At 48.6% G+C, this 16630-nt stretch overlaps 1 pseudogene; it reads left to right on the top strand.

Annotated features, from left to right (window-relative positions):
- The window catches only part of LOC106606314 (hepatocyte growth factor-regulated tyrosine kinase substrate-like), a 43187-nt pseudogene that overhangs the window by 25888 nt on the left and 669 nt on the right, over positions 1-16630 (top strand).

Raw genomic sequence — 16630 nt, 5'->3', positions numbered from 1 at the left:
TGTTCTGCGGTAGGGAGTTAGTCACATGATGAGGTAGGGAGTTAGTCACATGAGGAGGTATGGGTTGTTCTGCGGTAGGGGGTTAGTCACGTGATGAGGTATGGGTTGTTCTGCGGTAGGGAGTTAGTCACATGATGAGGTATGGGTTGTTCTGCGGTAGGGGGTTAGTCACATGAGGTATGGGTTGTTCTGCGGTAGGGGGTTAGTCACATGATGAGGTATGGGTTGTTCTGCAGTAGGGGTTTAGTCACATGAGGTATGGGTTGTTCTGCGGTAGGAGGTTAGTCACATGATGAGGTATGGGTTGTTCTGCAGTAGGGGGTTAGTCACATGAGGTATGGGTTGTTCTGCGGTAGGGGGTTAGTCACATGATGTATGGGTTGTTCTGCGGTAGGGGGTTAGTCACATGATGAGGTATGGGTTGTTCTGCGGTAGGGGGTTAGTCACGTGATGAGGTATGGGTTGTTCTGCGGTAGGGGGTTAGTCACGTGATGAGGTATGGGTTGTTCTGCGGTAGGGGGTTAGTCACGTGATGAGGTATTTGTTGTTCTGCGGTAGGAGGTTAGTCACATGATGAGGTATGGGTTGTTCTGCAGTAGGGGTTTAGTCACATGAGGTATGGGTTGTTCTGCAGTAGGGGGTTAGTCACATGAGGTATGGGTTGTTCTGCGGTAGGGAGTTTGTCACATGATGAGGTATGTGTTGTTCTGCAGTAGGGGTTTAGTCACATGAGGTATGGGTTGTTCTGCAGTAGGGGGTTAGTCACATGAGGTATGGGTTCTGCGGTAGGGGGTTAGTCACATGAGGTATGGGTTGTTCTGCGGTAGGGAGTTAGTCACATGATGAGGTATGGGTTGTTCTGCGGTAGGGGGTTAGTCACATGAGGTATGGGTTGTTCTGCAGTAGGGGGTTAGTCACATGAGGTATGGTTTGTTCTGCGGTAGGGAGTTAGTCACATGAGGAGGTATGGGTTGTTCTGCGGTAGGAGGTTAGTCACATGAGGTATGGGTTGTTCTGCGGTAGGGGGTTAGTCACGTGATGAGGTATGGGTTGTTCTGCGGTAGGGGGTTAGTCACATGATGAGGTATGGGTTGTTCTGCGGTAGGGGGTTAGTCACATGATGAGGTATGGGTTGTTCTGCAGTAGGGGGTTAGTCACATGAGGTATGGGTTGTTCTGCAGTAGGGGGTTAGTCACATGAGGTATGGGTTGTTCTGCGGTAGGGGGTTAGTCACATGATGAGGTAGGGAGTTAGTCACATGAGGAGGTATGGGTTGTTCTGCGGTAGGGGGTTAGTCACGTGATGAGGTATGGGTTGTTCTGCGGTAGGGGGTTAGTCACGTGATGAGGTATGGGTTGTTCTGCGGTAGGGGGTTAGTCACGTGATGAGGTATGGGTTGTTCTGCGTGTAGGGGGTTAGTCACGTGATGAGGTATGGGTTATTCTGCGGTAGGGGGTTAGTCACATGATGAGGTATGGGTTGTTCTGCTGTAGGGTTAGTCACATGATGAAGTTTAGGTTATTCTGAGGTAGGGGGTTAGTCACATGATGAGGTATGGGTTGTTCTGACTGTTATGGAGTTTCTTTACTCTGTTACAACTGTTCTTGGTTTCAGGAGGACCTAGAGATGGGCAGCGTCAACCTGTTGGATGGTATATGGTGTCTGATGTGGTGACTGTGTTTCAGGAGTACCTAGAGATGCAGCGTCAGCCTGTTAGGTGGTATATGGTGTCTGATGTGGTGACTGTGTTTCAGGAGTACCTAGAGATGCAGCGTCAGCCTGTTAGGTGGTATATGGTGTCTGATGTGGTGACTGTGTTTCAGGAGTACCTAGAGATGCAGCGTCAGCCTGTTAGGTGGTATATGGTGTCTGATGTGGTGACTGTTTCAGGAGTACCTAGAGATGGGCAGCGTCAGCCTGTTAGGTGGTATATGGTGTCTGATTTGGTGACTGTGTTTCAGGAGTACCTAGAGATGCAGCGTCAGCCTGTTAGGTGTTATATGGTGTCTGATTGGGTGACTGTGTTTCAGGAGTACCTAGAGATGCAGCGTCAGCCTGTTAGGTGGTATATGGTGTCTGATGTGGTGACTGTTTCAGGAGTACCTAGAGATGCAGCGTCAGCCTGTTAGGTGGTATATGGTGTCTGATGTGGTGACTGTTTCAGGAGTACCTAGAGATGCAGCGTCAGCCTGTTAGGTGGTATATGGTGTCTGATGTGGTGACTGTTTCAGGAGTACCTAGAGATGCAGCGTCAGCTGGCCATCCAGCGGCTCCAGGAGCAGGAGAAGGAGAGACAGATGAGGCTGGAGCAACAGAAACACACCATCCAGATGAGAGCCCAGATGCCTGCCTTCCCCATGTCCTACCCACAGGTAGACACTATACTATACCATGTCCTACCCACAGGTAGACACTATACTATACCATGTCCTACCCACAGGTAGACACTATACTATACCATGGCCTACCCACAGGTAGACACTATACTATACCATGTCCTACCCACAGGTAGACACTATACTATACCATGCCCTACCCACAGGTAGACACTATACTATACCATGACCTACCCACAGGTAGACACTATACTATACCATGACCTACCCACAGGTAGACACTATACTATACCATGCCCTACCCACAGGTAGACACTATACTATACCATGACCTACCCACAGGTAGACACTATACCATGTCCTACCCACAGGTAGACACTATACTATGCCCTACCCACAGGTAGACACTATACTATACCATGCCCTACCCACAGGTAGACACTATACTATACCATGTCCTACCCACAGGTAGACACTATACTATACCATGCCCTACCCACAGGTAGACACTACACTATACCATGCCCTACCCACAGGTAGACACTATACTATACCATGACCTACCCACAGGTAGACACTATACTATACCATGTCCTACCCACAGGTAGACACTATACTATACCATGTCCTACCCACAGGTAGACACTATACTATACCATGCCCTACCCACAGGTAGACACTATACTATACCATGTCCTACCCACAGGTAGACACTATACTATACCATGCCCTACCCACAGGTAGACACTATACTATACCATGTCCTACCCACAGGTAGACACTATACTATACCATGACCTACCCACAGGTAGACACTATACCAGGTCCTACCCACAGGTAGACACTATACTATACCATGACCTACCCACAGGTAGACACTATACCATGTCCTACCCACAGGTAGACACTATACTATACCATGTCCTACCCACAGGTAGACACTATACTATACCATGCCCTACCCACAGGTAGACACTATACCATGTCCTACCCACAGGTAGACACTATACTATACCATGTCCTACCCACAGGTAGACACTATACTATACCATGCCCTACCCACAGGTAGACTCTATACTATACCATGCCCTACCCAAAGGTAGACACTATACTATACCATGCCCTACCCACAGGTAGACACTATACTATACCCTACCCAAAGGTAGACACTATACTATACCATGTCCTACCCACAGGTAGACACTATACTATACCATGTCCTACCCACAGGTAGACACTATACTATGCCCTACCCACAGGTAGACACTATACTATACCATGCCCTACCCACAGGTAGACACTATACTATACCATGTCCTACCCACAGGTAGACACTATACTATACCATGCCCTACCCACAGGTAGACACTATACCATGCCCTACCCACAGGTAGACACTATACTATACCATGTCCTACCCACAGGTAGACACTATACTATACCATGCCCTACCCACAGGTAGACTCTATACTATACCATGCCCTACCCAAAGGTAGACACTATACTATACCATGCCCTACCCACAGGTAGACACTATACTATATCCTACCCACAGGTAGACACTATACCATGCCCTACCCACAGGTAGACACTATACCATGCCCTACCCACAGGTAGACACTATACCATGCCCTACCCACAGGTAGACACTATACTATACCATGACCTACCCACAGGTAGACACTATACTATATTATACCATGCCCTACCCACAGGTAAACACTATACCATGCCCTACCCACAGGTAGACACTATACTATACCATGACCTACCCACAGGTAGACACTATACTATATTATACCATGCCCTACCCACAGGTAAACACTATACCATGCCCTACCCACAGGTAGACACTATACTATACCATGCCCTACCCACAGGTAGACACTATACTATACCATGCCCTACCCACAGGTAGACACTATACTATACCATGCCCTACCCACAGGTAGACACTACACTATACCATGACCTACCCACAGGTAGACACTATACTATACCATGTCCTACCCACAGGTAGACACTATACTATACCATGTCCTACCCACAGGTAGACACTATACTATACCATGTCCTACCCACAGGTAGACACTATACTATACCATGCCCTACCCACAGGTAGACACTATACTATACCATGTCCTACCCACAGGTAGACACTATACTATACCATGTCCTACCCACAGGTAGACACTATACTATACCATGCCCTACCCACAGGTAGACACTATACTATACCATGACCTACCCACAGGTAGACACTATACCATGTCCTACCCACAGGTAGACACTATACTATACCATGACCTACCCACAGGTAGACACTATACCATGCCCTACCCACAGGTAGACACTATACTATACCATGTCCTACCCACAGGTAGACACTATACTATACCATGCCCTACCCACAGGTAGACACTATACCATGCCCTACCCACAGGTAGACACTATACTATACCATGTCCTACCCACAGGTAGACACTATACTATACCATGTCCTACCCACAGGTAGACACTATACTATACCATGCCCTACCCACAGGTAGACTCTATACTATACCATGCCCTACCCAAAGGTAGACACTATACTATACCATGCCCTACCCACAGGTAGACACTATACTATACCCTACCCACAGGTAGACACTATACCATGCCCTACCCACAGGTAGACACTATACTATACCATGACCTACCCACAGGTAGACACTATACTATATTATACCATGCCCTACCCACAGGTAAACACTATACCATGCCCTACCCACAGGTAGACACTATACTATACCATGACCTACCCACAGGTAGACACTATACTATATTATACCATGCCCTACCCACAGGTAGACACTATACCATGCCCTACCCACAGGTAGACACTATACTATACCATGTCCTACCCACAGGTAGACACTATACTATACCATGTCCTACCCACAGGTAGACACTATACTATACCATGCCCTACCCACAGGTAGACACTATACTATACCATGCCCTACCCACAGGTAGACACTATACCATGCCCTGCCCACAGGTTGACACTATACCATGTCCTACCCACAGGTAGACACTACACTATACCATGTCCTACCCACAGGTAGACACTATACTATACCATGCCCTACCCACAGGTAGACACTATACTATACCATGACCTACCCACAGGTAGACACTATACCATGCCCTGCCCACAGGTTGACACTATACCATGCCCTACCCACAGGTAGACACTACACTATACCATGCCCTACCCACAGGTAGACACTATACTATACCATGCCCTACCCACAGGTAAACACTATACCATGCCCTCCCCACAGGTAGACACTATACTATACCATGCCCTACCCACAGGTAGACACTATACTATACTATACCATGCCCTACCCACAGGTAGACACTATACTATACTATACCATGCCCTACCCACAGGTAGACACTATACTATACTATACCATGCCCTACCCACAGGTAGACACTACACTATACCATGCCCTACCCACAGTTAGACACTACACTATACCATGCCCTACCCACAGGTAGACAGTATACTATACCATGCCCTACCCACAGGTAGACACTATACTATACCATTACCTACCCACAGGTAGACACTATACCATGCCCTACCCACAGGTAGACACTATACTATACCATGACCTACCCACAGGTAGACACTATACTATACCATGACCTACCCACAGGTAGACACTATACCATGCCCTACCCACAGGTAGACACTATACTATACCATGACCTACCCACAGGTAGACACTATACTATACCATGACCTACCCACAGGTAGACACTATACTATACCATGCCCTACCCACAGGTAGACACTATACCATGCCCTACCCACAGGTAGACACTATACCATGCCCTACCCACAGGTAGACACTATACCATGCCCTACCCACAGGTAGACACTATACTATACCATGCCCTACCCACAGGTAGACACTATACTATACCATGCCCTACCCACAGGTAGACACTATACTATACCATGCCCTACCCACAGGTAGACACTATACTATACTATACCCTACCCACAGGTAGACACTATACTATACTATACCCTACCCACAGGTAGACACTATACTATACCATGAACTACCCACAGGTAGACACTATACTATACCATGAACTACCCACAGGTAGACACTATACTATACCATGCCCTACCCACAGGTAGACACTATACTATACCATGCCCTACCCACAGGTAGACACTATACTATACCATGCCCTACCCACAGGTAGACACTATACTATACCATGCCCTACCCACAGGTAGACACTATACTATACCATGCCCTACCCACAGGTAGACACTATACCATGCCCTACCCACAGGTAGACACTATACTATACCATGCCCTACCCACAGGTAGACACTATACTATACCATGCCCTACCCACAGGTAGACACTATACTATACCATGCCCTACCCACAGGTAGACACTATACTATACCATGGCCTACCCACAGGTAGACACTATACCATGTCCTACCCACAGGCAGACACTATACTATACCATGTCCTACCCACAGGTAGACACTATACCATGCCCTACCCACAGGTAGACACTATACTATACCATGCCCTACCCTCAGGTAGACACTATACTATACCATGCCCTACCCACAGGTAGACACTATACTATACCATGCCCTACCCACAGGTAGACACTATGCCCTACCCACAGTTAGACACTATACTATATTATACCATGGCCTACCCACAGATAGACACTATACTATACCATGCCCTACCCACAGGTAGACACTATACTATACCATGACCTACCCACAGGTAGACACTATACTATACCATGCCCTACCCACAGGTAGACACTATACTATACTATACCCTACCCACAGGTAGACACTATACTATACTATACCCTACCCACAGGTAGACACTATACTATACCATGAACTACCCACAGGTAGACACTATACTATACCATGAACTACCCACAGGTAGACACTATACTATACCATGCCCTACCCACAGGTAGACACTATACTATACCATGCCCTACCCACAGGTAGACACTATACTATACCATGCCCTACCCACAGGTAGACACTATACTATACCATGCCCTACCCACAGGTAGACACTATACCATGCAGGTACACTATACTATACCATGCCCTACCCACAGGTAGACACTATACTATACCATGCCCTACCCACAGGTAGACACTATACTATACCATGCCCTACCCACAGGTAGACACTATACTATACCATGCCCTACCCACAGGTAGACACTATACCATGTCCTACCCACAGGCAGACACTATACTATACCATGCCCTACCCACAGGTAGACACTATACCATGCCCTACCCACAGGTAGACACTATACTATACCATGCCCTACCCACAGGTAGACACTATACTATACCATGCCCTACCCACAGGTAGACACTATACTATACCATGCCCTACCCACAGGTAGACACTATGCCCTACCCACAGTTAGACACTATACTAATTATACCATGCCCTACCCACAGATAGACACTATACTATACCATGCCCTACCCACAGGTAGACACTATACTATACCATGCCCTACCCACAGGTAGACACTATACTATACCATGCCCTACCCACAGGTAGACACTATACCATGCCCTACCCACAGGTAGACACTATACCATGCCCTACCCACAGGTAGACACTATACTATACCATGCCCTACCCACAGGTAGACACTATACCATGCCCTACCCACAGGTAGACACTATACTATACCATGCTCTACCCACAGGTAGACACTATACTATACCATGTCCTACCCACAGGTAGACACTATACTATACTATACCATGCCCTACCCACAGGTAGACACTATACTATACTATACCATGCCCTACCCACAGGTAGACACTATACTATACCATCCCCTACCCACAGGTAGACACTATACTATATTATACCATGCCCTACCCACAGGTAGACACTATACCATGCCCTACCCACAGGTAGACACTATACTATACCATGCCCTACCCACAGGTAGACACTATACTATACCATGCCCTACCCACAGGTAGACACTATACTATACCATGCCCTACCCACAGGTAGACACTATACTATACCATGCCCTACCCACAGGTAGACACTATGCCCTACCCACAGGTAGACACTATACTATACCATGCCCTACCCACAGGTAGACACTATACTATGCCCTACCCACAGGTAGACACTATACTATATTATACCATGCCCTACCCACAGGTAGACACTATACTATACCATGCCCTACCCACAGGTAGACACTATACTATACCATGCCCTACCCACAGTTAGACACTATACTATACTATACCATGCCCTACCCACAGGTAGACACTATACTATACCATGCCCTACCCACAGGTAGACACTATACTATACCATGCCCTACCCACAGGTAGACACTATACTATACCATGCCCTACCCACAGGTAGACACTATACCATGTCCTACCCACAGGTAGACAAACTATACCATGCCCTACCCACAGGTAGACACTATACTATACCATGCCCTACCCACAGGTAGACACTATACTATACCATTCTCTACCCACAGGTAGACACTATACTATACCATGCCCTACCCACAGGTAGACACTATACCATGCCCTACCCACAGGTAGACACTATACCATGTCCTACCCACAGGTAGACACTATACTATACTATACCACGCCCTACCCACAGGTAGACACTATACTATACTATACCATGTCCTACCCACAGGTAGACACTATACTATATTATACCATGCCCTACCCACAGGTAGACACTATACCATGCCCTACCCACAGGTAGACACTATACTATACCATTCCCTACCCACAGGTAGACACTATACCAATTCCCTACCCACAGGTAGACACTATACTATACCATGTCCTACCCTCAGGTAGACACTATACTATACCATGCCCTACCCACAGGTAGACACTATACTATACCATGGCCTACCCACAGGTAGACACTATGCCCTACCCACAGGTAGACACTATACTATATTATACCATGCCCTACCCACAGGTAAACATTATACCATGCCCAACCCACAGGTAGACACTATACTATACCATGCCCTACCCACAGGTAGACACTATACTATACCATGCCCTACCCTCAGGTAGACACTATACTATACCATGCCCTACCCTCAGGTAGACACTATATTATACCATGCCCTACCCACAGGTAGACACTATACTATACCATCACCTACCCACAGGTAGACACTATACCATGTCCTACCCACAGGTAGACACTATACTATACCATGCCCTACCCACAGGTAGACACTATACTATACCATGTCCTACCCACAGGTAGACACTATGCCCTACCCACAGGTAGACACTATACTATATTATACCATGCCCTACCCAGAGGTAAACACTATACCATGCCCAACCCACAGGTAGACACTATACTATACCATGCCCTACCCACAGGTAGACACTATACTATACCATGCCCTACCCACAGGTAGACACTATACTATACCATGCCCTACCCACAGGTAGACACTATACTATACCATGCCCTACCCACAGGTAGACACTATACTATACCATGACCTACCCACAGGTAGACACTATACCATGCCCTACCCACAGGTAGACACTATACTATACCATCACCTACCCACAGGTAGACACTATACCATGTCCTACCCACAGGTAGACACTATACTATACCATGCCCTACCCACAGGTAGACACTATACTATACCATGTCCTACCCACAGGTAGACACTATGCCCTACCCACAGGTAGACACTATACTATATTATACCATGCCCTACCCACAGGTAAACACTATACCATGCCCAACCCACAGGTAGACACTATACTATACCATGCCCTACCCACAGGTAGACACTATACTATACCATGCCCTACCCTCAGGTAGACACTATACTATACCATGCCCTACCCACAGGTAGACACTATACTATACCATGCCCTACCCACAGGTAGACACTATACTATACCATGACCTACCCACAGGTAGACACTATACCATGCCCTACCCACAGGTAGACACTATACTATACCATGCCCTACCCACAGGTAGACACTATACTATACCATGCCCTACCCACAGGTAGACACTATACTATACCATGCCCTACCCTCAGGTAGACACTATACTATACCATGCCCTACCCACAGGTAGACACTATACTATACCATGCCCTACCCTCAGGTAGACACTATACTATACCATGCCCTACCCTCAGGTAGACACTATACTATACCATGCCCTACCCACAGGTAGACACTATACTATACCATGCCCTACCCACAGGTAGACACTATACTATACCATGCCCTACCCACAGGTAGACACTATACTATACCATGCCCTACCCACAGGTAGACACTATACTATACCATGCCCTACCCACAGGTAGACTCTATACTATACCATGCCCTACCCACAGGTAGACACTATACTATACCATGCCCTACCCACAGGTAGACACTATACTATACCATGCCCTACCCACAGGTAGACACTATACTATACCATGCCCTACCCACAGGTAGACACTATACTATACCATGCCCTACCCACAGGTAGACACTATACTATACCATGCCCTACCCACAGGTAGACACTATGCCCTACCCACAGTTAGACACTATACTATACCATGCCCTACCCACAGGTAGACACTATACTATACCATGCCCTACCCACAGGTAGACACTATACTATACCATGCCCTACCCACAGGTAGACACTATACTATACCATGCCCTACCCACAGGTAGACACTATACTATACCATGCCCTACCCACAGGTAGACACTATACTATACCATGTCCTACCCACAGGTAGACACTATACTATACCATGCCCTACCCACAGGTAGACACTATACCATGACCTACCCACAGGTAGACACTATACTATACCATGCCCTACCCTCAGGTAGACACTATACTATACCATGCCCTACCCACAGGTAGACACTATACTATGCCCTACCCACAGGTAGACACTATACTATACCATGCTCTACCCACAGGTAGACACTATACTATACCATGCCCTACCCACAGGTAGACACTATACCATGCCCTACCCACAGGTAGACACTACACTATACCATGCCCTACCCACAGGTAGACACTATACTATACCATGCCCTACCCACAGGTAGACACTATACTATACCATGCCCTACCCACAGGTAGACACTATACTATACCATGCCCTACCCACAGGTAGACACTACACTATACTCTTCTCTCTGGCCACCACACAGGGGAGGAGGCCTTCTCTCTGGCCACCACACAGGGGAGGAGGCCTTCTCTCTGGCCGCCACACAGGGGAGGAGGCCTTCTCTCTGGCCGCCACACAGGGGAGGAGGCCTTCTCTCTGGCCACCACACAGGGGAGGAGGCCTTCTCTCTGGCCACCACACAGGGGAGGAGGCCTTCTCTCTGGCCACCACACAGGGGAGGAGGCCTCTCTCTGGCCGCCACACAGGGAGGAGGCCTTCTCTCTGGCCACCACACGGGAGGAGGCCTTCTCTCTGGCCACCACACAGGGGAGGAGGCCTTCTCTCTGGCCGCCACACAGGGGAGGAGGCCTTCTCTCTGGCCACCACACAGGGGAGTTAGTCTTCGTACAGAGCCTTGGGGCAGGCGTTTCACGACACTGTTAGTCTATAGAGGTTCTGTGTAAATGGTTGCTGCAGGTGTTTTACCTGGCGTTTACCTAGTGGCTGTTCTTTTGGTCCAGCTCTTGTGTAAATTCCTCTCCTTTTCACCCTAGATGCAGTCTTTGCCCCCCAACGTGGCAGGAGGGGTGGGGTACGGGCAGCCGGGGGGACCCCCCAGTTACCCAGGCACCTTTAGCCCCTCAGGGTCAGTGGAGGGGTCGCCCATGCACAACGTCTACATGAACCAGCCTGGACCAGGACAGTACCAGGCCATGCCGCCAGGTTAGTACAGACCCCAATGAGTCAAATGCTTTCAAAAATGTTTGTCTTGTTGAATAGCATGGTAGTTAGTCTAGGGGCCAGCATGTCTTGTTGAATAGCATGGTAGTTAGCCTGGGGGCCAGCATGTCTTGTTGAATAGCATGGTAGTTAGTCTAGGGGCCAGCATGTCTTGTTGAATAGCATGGTAGTTAGCCTGGGGGCCAGCATGTCTTGTTGAATAGCGTGGTAGTTAGCCTGGGGGCCAGCATGTCTTGTTGAATAGCATGGTAGTTAGCCTGGGGGCCAGCATGTCTTGTTGAATAGCATGGTAGTTAGTCTGGGGGCCAGCATGTCTTGTTGAATAGCATGGTAGTTAGCCTGGGGGCCAGCATGTCTTGTTGAATAGCATGGTAGTTAGCCTGGGGGCCAGCATGTCTTGTTGTAGCATGGTAGTTAGCCTGGGGACCAGCATGTCTTGTTGTAGCATGGTAGTTAGCCTGGGGACCAGCATGTCTTGTTGAATAGCATGGTAGTTAGCCTGGGGGCCAGCATGTCTTGTTGAATAGCATGGTAGTTAGTCTGGGGGCCAGCATGTCTTGTTGAATAGCGTGGTAGTTAGCCTGGGGACCAGCATGTCTTGTTGAATAGCATGGTAGTTAGCCTGGGGGCCAGCATGTCTTGTTGAATAGCGTGGTAGTTAGTCTAGGGGCCAGCATGTCTTGTTGAATAGCGTGGTAGTTAGTCTAGGGGCCAGCATGTCTTGTTGAATAGCATGGTAGTTAGCCTGGGGGCCAGCATGTCTTGTTGAATAGCATGGTAGTTAGCCTGAGGGCCAGCATGTCTTGTTGAATAGCATGGTAGTTAGCCTGGGGACCAGCATGTCTTGTTGAATAGCATGGTAGTTAGCCTGGGGACCAGCATGTCTTGTTGAATAGCATGGTAGTTAGCCTGGGGGCCAGCATGTCTTGTTGAATAGCATGGTAGTTATCCTGGGGGCCAGCATGTCTTGTTGAATAGCATGGTAGTTAGCCTGGGGGCCAGCATGTCTTGTTGAATAGCATGGTAGTTAGCCTGGGGGCCAGCATGTCTTGTTGAATAGCGTGGTAGTTAGCCTAGGGGCCAGCATGTCTTGTTGAATAGCGTGGTAGTTAGTCTAGGGGCCAGCATGTCTTGTTGAATAGCATGGTAGTTAACCTGGGGGCCAGCATGTCTTGTTGAATAGCATGGTAGTTAGCCTGGGGGCCAGCATGTCTTGTTGAATAGCATGGTAGTTAGCCTGGGGGCCAGCATGTCTTGTTGAATAGCATGGTAGTTATCCTGGGGGCCAGCATGTCTTGTTGAATAGCATGGTAGTTAGCCTGGGGGCCAGCTTGTTTGATGTGGCAATTCATTACAAGGAGTGGCAAGATGGCACAAGCAGATCTGGGACCAGGATAAATGCTTGAGTGTCTCAGAATCAGGAGTGGAATCAGGGTTGTTCCTCCCCTTTGACGCTATAACAGCTTCCACTCTTCTGGGAAGGCTTTCCACTAGATGTTGGAACAAGGCTGCAGGGACTTGGTTCCAGGCTAGGTCGGCACTGATTTTGTGCGATTAGGCCGGGCTCTCAGTCAGCGTTCCAATTCATCCCAAAGGCGTTCGATGGGGTTGAGGTTAGTGCAGGCTAATCAAGTTCTTCCACATCGATCTCGACAAACCATTTCTGTATGGACCTGGCTTTGTGCTCGGGGGCATTGTCATGCCTTAACAGGAAAGGGCCTTCCCCAAACTGTTGCCACCATTATTCCTCCTTCATGAACCTTTACAGTTGGCACTATCCATTGAAACAGTTAGCATTCTCCTGGCATCCGCCAAACCCATTGCACATGGTGATCTTAGTCTTGTGTGCGGCTGCTCGGCCACGGAAACCCATTTCATGAAGTTCTTGTGCCGACGTTGCTTCCAGAGGCAGTTTGGAACTCGGTAGTGAGTCTTGCAATCGAGGACAGACGATTTTTACGTGCTTCAGCAGTCCCGTTCTGTGAGCTTGAGCTCCTAGACGTTTGCACTTCACAATAACAGCACTTACAGTTGACCGGGGCAGCTCTAGCAGGGCAGAAATGTGACAAACTGACTTGTTGGAAAGGTGACATCCTATGACGGTGTCACGTTGAAAGTCACTGAGTTCTTCAGTACAGGCCATTCCACTGCCAATGTTTGTCTATGGAGATTGTATGGCTGTCTGCTCGATTTTATACACCTGTCAGCAACGGGTGTGGCTGAAATAGCCAAATCCACTAATTTGAAGGGATGTCCACATACTTTTGTATATATTGTGTACATTGACCTTCTGTAACGTGACGCTCCTGTGTTTGTCTCCCTGCTCCAGACCCCAACATGTACATGTACCAGCCTGCAGGAACCAATGGGCAGCCTGCACCCCCTGGCCAGGCCCCGCCCACCACTAGCCCCGCCTACTCTAACTACCAGGCCACACCCACACAGGGATACCAGGTGAGAACAGAGGGGGAGTGTCATGCCTGTTACAATACTATTGGTGTTGAAATGGAAACGTGGTAGTGGACTTCCTCATACGGAGTTTGTCGTCTAGGTAACTAGGTTTCCTCCTTAATGTGAACTACATGATGTAATGCCTGATGTCACGTCCCAATGAGAGGCTCAGCAATACACCGTCAGATCAAATCAAATGTTATTTGTCACATGCGCCCAAATACAACAGGTGTAGACCTTACAGTGAAATGCTTATTTACAAGACCTTAACCGACAATGAAGTTTTAAGAAAATAATTAAGTGTTAAGTAAAACAATAGAAAATAAAAGTAACAAATAATTAAACAGCAGTAAAATAACAGTAGCGAGGCTATATACAGGGGGTACCGGTACAGAGTTAATGTACAGGGGCACCGGTTAGCTGAGGTAATATGTACATGTAGGTAGAGTTAAAGTGACTATGCATGGATGATAAACAGAGTAGCAGCAGTGTAAAAGAGGGGTCTGGGTAGCCCTTTGATTATCTGTTCAGGAGTCTCATGGCTTGGGGGTAGAAGCTGTTAAGGAGCCTTTTGGTCCTAGACTTGGTGCTCCGGTACCACTTACCTGGAGTCCTTTTAAAATGTGCTTCAGGTTTCATGTCACTCTTTCATTTTGTTTCTCAACGTGGCTCCTCCTTATTTAGCATCATAATGTGGTGTTTATAAAGGGAGTCAAACGGCTCATGACTAGTGTTATAATAGATTATAACCACATCATAATACATTCTACATGTAGGTTTTAAATCATCCGTTAGCCACGTCTGTAATGTTAATATTTTCCTGTGTCATCGGTCTCAGCAGAACGTGGTGTCCCAGGCCCAGTCTCTGCCCCCATGTCCCAGCCTCCCCCCACTAACGGTATGTCCTACGTGGCCTACCCTCCACCCTACACCATGCAGAATATGATGGCAGCCCTACCTGGGCAGGACCCCAACATGCCCCCACAACAACCCTACATGCAGGGCCCAGGACAACAGCCCATGTACCAACAGGTAGGAGTCCTCGGTTTCTCTCTTCCCCCTCTCTTCTACTCTCTTCTACTCTCTTCCTCCCTCTCTCTCTTCCTCCCTCTCTCTCTTCCTCCCTCTCTCTCTTCCTCCCTCTCTCTCTTCCTCCCTCTCTCTCTTCCTCCCTCTCTCTCTTCCTCCCTCCCTCCCTCCTCTCTTGCCCTCCTCTCTCTCTCTCTCGCCCTCCTCTCTCTCTCTCTCTCGCCCTCCTCTCTCTCTCTCTCGCCCTCCTCTCTCTCTCTCTCTTGCCCTCCTCTCTCTCTCTCTCTCTCGCCTCCCCTCCTCTCTCTCTCGCCTCCTCTCTCTCTCTCTCTCTCGCCCTCCTCTCTCTCTCTCTCTCGCCCTCCTCTCTCTCTCTCTCTCTCTCGCCCTCCTCTCTCTCTCTCTCTCTCGCCCTCCTCTCTCTCTCTCTCTCTCTCTCTCGCCCTCCTCTCTCTCTCTCTCTCGCCCTCCTCTCTCTCTCTCTCTCGCCCTCCTCTCTCTCTCTCTCGCGCCCTCCTCTCTCTCTCTCTCGCCCTCCTCTCTCTCTCTCTCGCGCCCTCCTCTCTCTCTCTCTCGCGCCCTCCTCTCTCTCTCTCGCGCCCTCCTCTCTCTCTCTCGCCCTCCTCTCTCTCTCTCGCGCCCTCCTCTCTCTCTCTCGCGCCCTCCTCTCTCTCTCTCGCGCCCTCCTCTCTCTCTCTCTCGCGCCTCCTCTCTCTCTCTCTCTCGCGCCCTCCTCTCTCTCTCTCGCCCTCCTCTCTCTCTCTCTCTCTCTCTCTCGCCCTCCTCTC

Source organism: Salmo salar, chromosome ssa06 (assembly GCF_905237065.1).
Source record: "Salmo salar chromosome ssa06, Ssal_v3.1, whole genome shotgun sequence".
Classification (NCBI taxonomy): Eukaryota; Metazoa; Chordata; class Actinopteri; order Salmoniformes; family Salmonidae; genus Salmo; species Salmo salar.
This window is presented reverse-complemented; position numbering and strand designations above follow the sequence as displayed.